At 45.7% G+C, this 7,432-nt stretch overlaps 1 protein-coding gene across 1 annotated transcript in view; it reads right to left on the bottom strand.

Annotated features, from left to right (window-relative positions):
• Positions 1-7,432, bottom strand: part of GFOD2 (glucose-fructose oxidoreductase domain containing 2) — a 15,332-nt gene that overhangs the window by 5,077 nt on the left and 2,823 nt on the right. The window lies entirely within an intron of this gene.

The following is a 7,432-nucleotide window of genomic DNA, read 5'->3' as shown; positions in this document are numbered from 1 at the left end:
AAAAAAAAAAAAAAAAAAAATCAGAGAGCAAAGATGAATTTTCTTATTATTAATATATATCCTGTTCATCCTGTTCATTAGGGTTCTCATAGAGCCAGGCCCAGCCCAGCCACTTGGAAACTCATATCCTGATAATCCCCACAGTAGGTAAGTTGGTACCCTTGATCAATCTTGCCAGCTCCTCTCACTTTTTACTTCCACTCTTGCCACCTTGATTCTGAAGAATCCTGCAAAGTATCTGCCATTTGTACATAAGAGTACCTTAGGCCTTAACTCTGAGAATTCTGTAGTAAGAAGGCAGGCATATGGACCAGTAGTCTTTATCATTCAGATTCTTCATGACATTAGTCAGTCTCTAAATTAACAACAGAAGCCACACAACAGGTGCTGGTAGGACAACAAAAGAATGGCCAGCCAAGTGTCACACGCTCAGGCAGGGTCACCAGGCCCTTGTACAGAGGCCTGGTAGAAAGGGAATAGCTCCTGATTGCTATCACTACAGCTTCTGGAGGGTCTCCAGTGTGTTCTATACTTGTGGGATTTCCAAGTTAGGGACAAGAGAATAACAACTCTGGGGATTCTTCCATTTGGCTGCTAAATACATATGGCTGACCAGGGAGGGAGGTAATAAAGAAATTACACTCTCAGACATAAACACTCCGTCTGAGAGCTCCAGCTCTGGCCAACCCAGAAGCTTCCTACTGTAACAGCTCACCATTGGGGTTGTGCAGACACTGCTGTATGAGGTACAGAGGGGAAAAGGGTTTTTATAATTGCTAGGAATTTGGGGGTGACAAAACCAGAATAAGCCACCCCTGTTTCATGCCACCAGAGGTCGGGGTGGGGAGGGGGGAGGAGACCTCCCTTCCTAAGACATATTTTATGTTATTTATTTTTTTCTTTAAGACAGAGTCTCACTGTGTTACCTTGGGTGGAGTGCCAAGGCGTCATCATATCTCATAGCAACCTCAAACTCCTGGGCTAAAGCCATCCTCTTGCTTCAGTTTTTCTATTTTTAGTAAAGATAGGGGTCTTGCTCTTGCTCAGGCTGCTCTCTAACTCCTGAACTCAAGTAGATTACTCAGCCTCCCAGAGTAGTAGAATTATGGGTATAAGCCACTGCATGTGGCTAACAGGAGAGCTTTTAAACTCAGGACCCAGTAGTAGTTAGTATCAGTGGAGCAATTAAAGGCCATCTTGAGTTAAACAGGCTCTTCTAGGCGAGCTATTCAAGGCTTTTAGGTTGTCTTGAAACATACATTTACACGAATATAAGTTTATCTGGCTTTCTTGCTAGGAAGTCAAAGGAGAGATTAGAAAAACTGAAACCTGATTTTAGCCTCCAGGGAATGGGACAAACAGTTGCTGAGTGTTTTTTCTTTTCTTTCTTTTTTTTTTTTTTTTGAGACAGTCTCAAGCTTCTGCCCTGGGTAGAGTGCCATGGCATCACAGCTCATAGCAATCTCAAACTCTTGGGCTTAAGCAATTCTCTTGCCTCAGCCTCCCAAGTGGCTGGGACTACAGGCACCCACTACAAGGCCTGGCTATTTTTTTTTGGTTGTTGCAGTTGTCATTGTTTTAGCTGGCCTGGGCTGGGTTTGAACCCGCCAGCTTCCACATGTGTGGCAGGTGTCCTAACTACCTCAGTGGTGGGCACCACCATGCTGAACGGTTTTTAGTTCAGATTTTCTGGAGGGTAAATAGTTTCTTTTTCTTTTCTTTCTTTTTTTAAGACAGTCTCAACCTGTCACCCTGGGTAGAGTGGCGTGGCATCATAGTTCACAGCAACCTCCAACTCTTGGGCTCAAGTGATCCTCTTGTCTCAATTTTTCTATTTTTAGTAGAGATGGGGCCTCACTTTCACTCAGGCTGGTCTCAGACTCGTGATTTCAAGCAATCCACCCACCTTGGCCTCCCAGAGTACTAGGATTACAGGCCTAAGCCACAGTGCCTGGCCAGTGTAAACAGTTTCAAACTGTGACTCTGTCTTTAGCTCGTGCTCCCCAGATTATCCAGGAGCACCTTGCCCTTGAACAATGTCCAGAGAAGCTGCCCCAGGGCTGCTGCATACCCCTTCTTAGTTCCCTAGTAATGTACCACAGAGGCCAGGTTCATGGCATAGCTCTGGGCCTAGAACACCCCATTTCCCCATCTAGAGACCTGGGACTAGATAAATGATTTCAAACAGCAGAGGGAGAAATACCCCAAGAAGAACACAACATTTAGTTTTATAAATCCTGAGAGACTTCTTTTTTTTATTTTTTAAATGAAAAAGGTTCTGCTGTTATACTTGAAAGAAAAGTAAGTCTGAGAGCCACTAGACTATCACTCTTGCCCACAGCCCCATCTCAGCTCTGTCTGAGTTACAAGGCCATGTGAGCTCCCTGGCTCACACCTGGAGACTGGGCTACGTGGGTAGAGTCTATGACTGCCTTACCTGACCAGTGTGCCAGCCACTGGGAGCACAGTATCATGGATGGTCTCAACCTTCAGAGAACTTACTGTTTATCTATGGGTTCAAATTATCATAAAAATAAATGTTTTCCCAATGAATGACTGTATTAGGCCTATCTCTGAATGCTTAATTATTTCTTTCATTTCCTTTTTTTTGAGACAGAGAGCCTCAAGCTGTTGCCCTGGGTAGAGTACCGTGGCATCATAGCTCACAGCAACCTCCAACTCCTAGGCTTAAGCGATTACAACGTCCAGCTATTTTTTGATTATAGTTGTCATTGTTGTTTGGCAGGCCTGGGCTGGATTTGAACCTGCCAGCTCTGGTGTATGTGGCTGGAGCCTTAGCCACTTGAGCTACAAGTACCAAGCCTATTTCTTTCATTTCCATTGAGATCACCTTTCTCTTCACTGCAGGCTCACCTGGATTTGCAATGGACTTCTTTTTTTTTTTTTGAGATATAGAGTCTCACTATGTCGCCCTTGGTAGAGTGCTATGGTGTCACAGCTCACAGCAACCTCTAACTCTTGGGCTTAAGTGATTCTCTTGCCTCAGCCTCCCAAGTAGCTGTGACTACAGGTGCCCACCACAATGCCTGGCCCAGGCCGGGTTCAAACCTGCCACCCTTGGTGGATGTGGCTGGCGCCATAACCACTATGCTATGGGTGCTGAGCCTTGCAGTGGACTTCTACATTGGAGGCATGGTAATAAGGGTAAACACAGACTCACAAAATTGAATTAAAAAGTTAAGATGAAAAAGTGGGCCAGGCATGGTGGCTCACACCCGTAATCCTAGCACTCTGGGAGGCTGAGGTAGGTAGATTGCTTGAGCTCAGGAGTTCAAGACTAGCCTGAGCAAGAGTGAGACCTTGTCTCTATTAAAAATAGAACTAGATGGGCATCTTGGGGGGCACCAGTTCCCTGAGAGGCTGAGGCAAGAGGATTGCTTGAGTTCAAGAGTTTGAGGTTGCTGTGAGCTATGATGCCACAGCACCCAACCCAAGGCAACAGAATGAGACTGTCTAAAAATAAAGAAAAAAAAAAAAGCTGAAAAAGTGATGCTGTGTGTAAGCAACCAAATAAATAAGACTATCTGTAGTGTAAAGATGCTTCGCCAATGAACTGCTTAAACCATGTGGATTTCTTACGCAAGGAAGAAATGAGTCCCCAAATTGTTAATTTAATTATAGAATTATAAATTATGCTTATGGGGAGCCTTGGGAACCCATTTTTAAGTAAAGAACAGTATTAAGTTGGGTTGTCTGTAACCAAGGGACTACCTATACTCTCACACACATATACAGATTCATGCATGGGAACACAAAGTTGGGTGAACTGGCATTGAGGGTCTCTTAGGATACTGACTCTGAGGACTTTTTTTTTTTTTTTGAGAGAGATCCTCAAGCTGTCTCCCTGGGTAGAGTGCCATGGCATCACAGCTCACAGCAACCTCCAACTCCTAGGCTCAAATGATTCTCCTACCTCTGCCTCCCAAGTAGCTGGGACTACAGGTGCCTGCCACAATGCCCGGCTATCTTTTCGGTTGCAGCCATCATTGTTGTTTGGTGGGCCCAGGCTGGATTCAAACCCACCAGCTCAAGTGTATGTGGCTGGTGCCTTAGCCGCTTGAGCCACAGGCACTGAGCCAGACTCTGAGGACTTTTAAATACATTGCATTTTTTTTTTGGTAGAGACAAGAGTCTTACTCCATCGCCCTCAGTAGAGTGCCATTGCGTCACAGCTCACAGCAACCTCCAACTCCTGTGCCTAGGCGATTCTCCTGCCTCAGCCTCCTGAGTAGCTGAGACTATAGTGCCCAGCCATTTTTTTGTTGCAGTTTGGCTGGGGCCGGCTCGAACCCGTCACCCTTGGTATATGGGCCTGGTGCCCCAACCACTGAGCCACAGGCGCCGCCTGCATTTTTTTTTTCTTTTTAATAGCATCAGCTATATTAGGATTAAATACATTGCATTTTTACAATTATCAATACTTGTGCCTGTCCTGTTCTCCATCTGAGTATTTATCAAAGAACCAGACATTTCAAGAGCTTTACAGGTGAGAAGAATGGGTCCTGCTTTCAAGGCATTAATCTGAACATAGGCCACCAACCTGGAGAAAAGCATTTCACATTGGAGATGACTTAGAATGTTTAATTTTATTTCTAAACTATGTTCAACTCAGTGAATATTTACCTAATGAATATCCAGGGGAGAATCTTTTTTTTTTTTTTTTGAGACAGAGTCTCACAATGTTGACCTTGGTAGAGTGCCGTGGCGTCACAGCTCACAACAACCTCCAGCTCTTGGGGTTAGGCGATTTTCTTGCCTCAGCCTCCTGAGTAGCTGGGACTACAGGTGCCCACCACAACGTCTAGCTATTTTTTTGTTGCAGTCATTGTTGTTTAGCTGGCCCAGGCTGGGTTCGAACCCACCAGTCTCAGTGTATGTGGCTACAGCCGTAACTACTTGCTATGGGCATCAAGCCCCCACCTCCTTTTTTTTTTTTTTTAAAGAGACAAGAGCCTTACTTTGTCACCCTTAGTAGAGTGCCTTGGCATCACAACTCACAGCAACCTCCAGCTCTTGGGCCAAGGTGATTCTTTTGCCTCAGCCTTCTGAGTAGCTGGGACTAGAGGAGCCCACCACAACACCCAGCTTTCTGTTGCAGTTTGACCGGGGCCAAATTTGAACCTGCCACCCTCAGTATATGGGGCCAGCGCCCTACTCACTGAGCCACAGGCCACCATTTTTGTTTTTTTTTTGAGACAGAGTCTCACTTTGTCACCCTTGGTAGAGTGCTATGAAGTCACAGTTCACAACAACCTCAAACTCTTGGGCTTAAGTGATTCTCTTGACTCACCTTCCTGAGTATCTGGGACTACAGGCGCCTGCCATAATGCTTGACTATTTTTAGAGACGGGGGTCTCACTCTTGCTCAGGTGGGTCTTGAACTCCTGAGCTCAAGCAATCCACCCACCTCGGCCTGCCAGAGTGCTAGGATTAAGGCATGAGTGGCCTAAAAAAGGTCTTAAAACAAGGTCTTGCTCTGTCACATTGGCTAGAGTATAATGATGACATCATAGCTCATTATAACCTCAAACTCCTGAGCTCAAGTGATCCTCCTGTCTCAGCCTCCCAAAGCGCTGGGATTATAGGCGTAAGCCACCATCTCTGACCAGAGAATCCTACCCTTTTTTAATCTTCATTTTATTTATTTATTTATTTTTGAGACAGAGTCTCCCTCTATTACCCAGGCTAGAGTGCAGCCTTGAATTCCTGTGCTCAAGTGATCCTCAGCCTCTCAGTCAGCTGGGACTACAAATGTTTGCCACCATACCTGGATCATTTTTTCTACTTTTTTTTTTTTGGCTGGGGCCAGGTTTGAACCCGTCACCTCCGGCATATGGGGCTGGCGCTTTACTCTTTTGAGCCATAGGCGCCGCCCCAATTTTTTCTACTTTCTGCAGAGGTACGGTCTCACTATGTTGCTCGGGCTAGTCTTGAACTCCTAGGCTCAGGCAATTCTACCTTGGCCTGACAGAGTTCTGGGATTATAGGTGTGAGCCACTTCATCTGGCCTGAGAATCCTATTTTGAAAAACGATCTTGAGCAAATCTGCTTTGCTGCTTGGGACAACAGGAAAGGCATATCTTTCCTTGTAATGTGACTCCAGTGACTTTCTTGGTCAGCCCTTAGAGGGCAGTTATATATCATCCTGGAAAGGATGAGGGGGGCAGTTGATGCTCTCATTTCACAGAAGCCCACCTATGCCAAGAGGGGCAATAATGGGACCTTAAGTAGGGCCTGATGTCAAGGTCAGTCTGGTGCTCTCACTATAGTAGTCAGCACACTTGTACCTAGGCCCCGGGAAGACTGGAGTTCTGCTGGCCATTTTCACAAGTGTTGAAGTTGAATCAGAATTCTCAGTTAAAAAAAAACTGAAAACACAGAGAAAGCAAATTTCCTAGTCATAACACATCCCACTGACTCCTTTAGGGCCTAGGTGGGCAGTGCCTGAGGGCAGGTCCCACTGACATAGGCTTTTTCAGCCCTATCTCACATACCTACAAGAATAGACCAAGACCCTCACATTCATACCCTCCTATGTACAAAAGATACACAGAGAGAAGACTGATAGCCTTGCTTTGCCAAGGGCTGGGACACAAGACTCCAGAAGCCCTTGGTTATCACTGCTCCTTTCTGTTTATAGTAGGTGATCCAAAATCCACCATTTTCCCATACCAAGAACCAGAAAACAGTTAGCTTGTTGCCAAAGAACCCTGGGGTTTCTTTTTCCCTCCTGTACTGCTTGGAAATGGTCTTTGTGTGGACTTTAAAATTCAGAAAGAAGACTGAGAGCCTCCAGAGCTCTCTGTACACAACTTCACCTCTCCAGCCTACATTCATGCCATAAAAGATGGGAAGAAATCAAGTGACCACAGTGGCTTTATTCCCCTTGAACCAATCCTTCGCTAAAGTGTTGATTAGGTCTACTTTTAAATTCAATCTGGAGCCACCATCTGCCCTCCAAAGAATCTGGTGTCCAACGAATAGCTCCAATGTCAAATATCAAAAGATAAGCTATCTTGGGCAGCACCTGTGGCTCAGTGACTAGGGCACCAGCCCCATATACCAAGGGTGGTGGGTTTGAACCTGGCCCTGGCCAAACTACAACACAAAATAGCTGGGCATTGTGGCAGGCACCTATGGTCCCAGCTGCTCGGGAGGCTAAGGCAGGAGAATCACCTAAGCCCAAGAGTTGGAGGTTGCTGTGAGCTGTGATGCCACAGCACTCTACTGAGGGCGACAAAAGGAGACTCCAAATCAAAATAAATAAATAAATAAACATGGTACTGGGTTGGCACCATCAGTAAGTAGAGCACTGGCCACATAACACAGAGGCTAGTGGGTTCAAGCCTGGCCTGGGCCTGCTAAACAACAATGACAACTGCAACAACAAAAAAATAGCTAGGTGTTGTGG

This window comes from Otolemur garnettii, unplaced genomic scaffold (assembly GCF_000181295.1).
Source record: "Otolemur garnettii isolate 467f Iridium unplaced genomic scaffold, OtoGar3 scaffold00151, whole genome shotgun sequence".
NCBI classification, from domain to species: domain Eukaryota; kingdom Metazoa; phylum Chordata; class Mammalia; order Primates; family Galagidae; genus Otolemur; species Otolemur garnettii.
The sequence above is the reverse complement of the archived record's forward strand: the minus strand, read 5'-3'. Positions and strand labels throughout refer to the sequence as shown.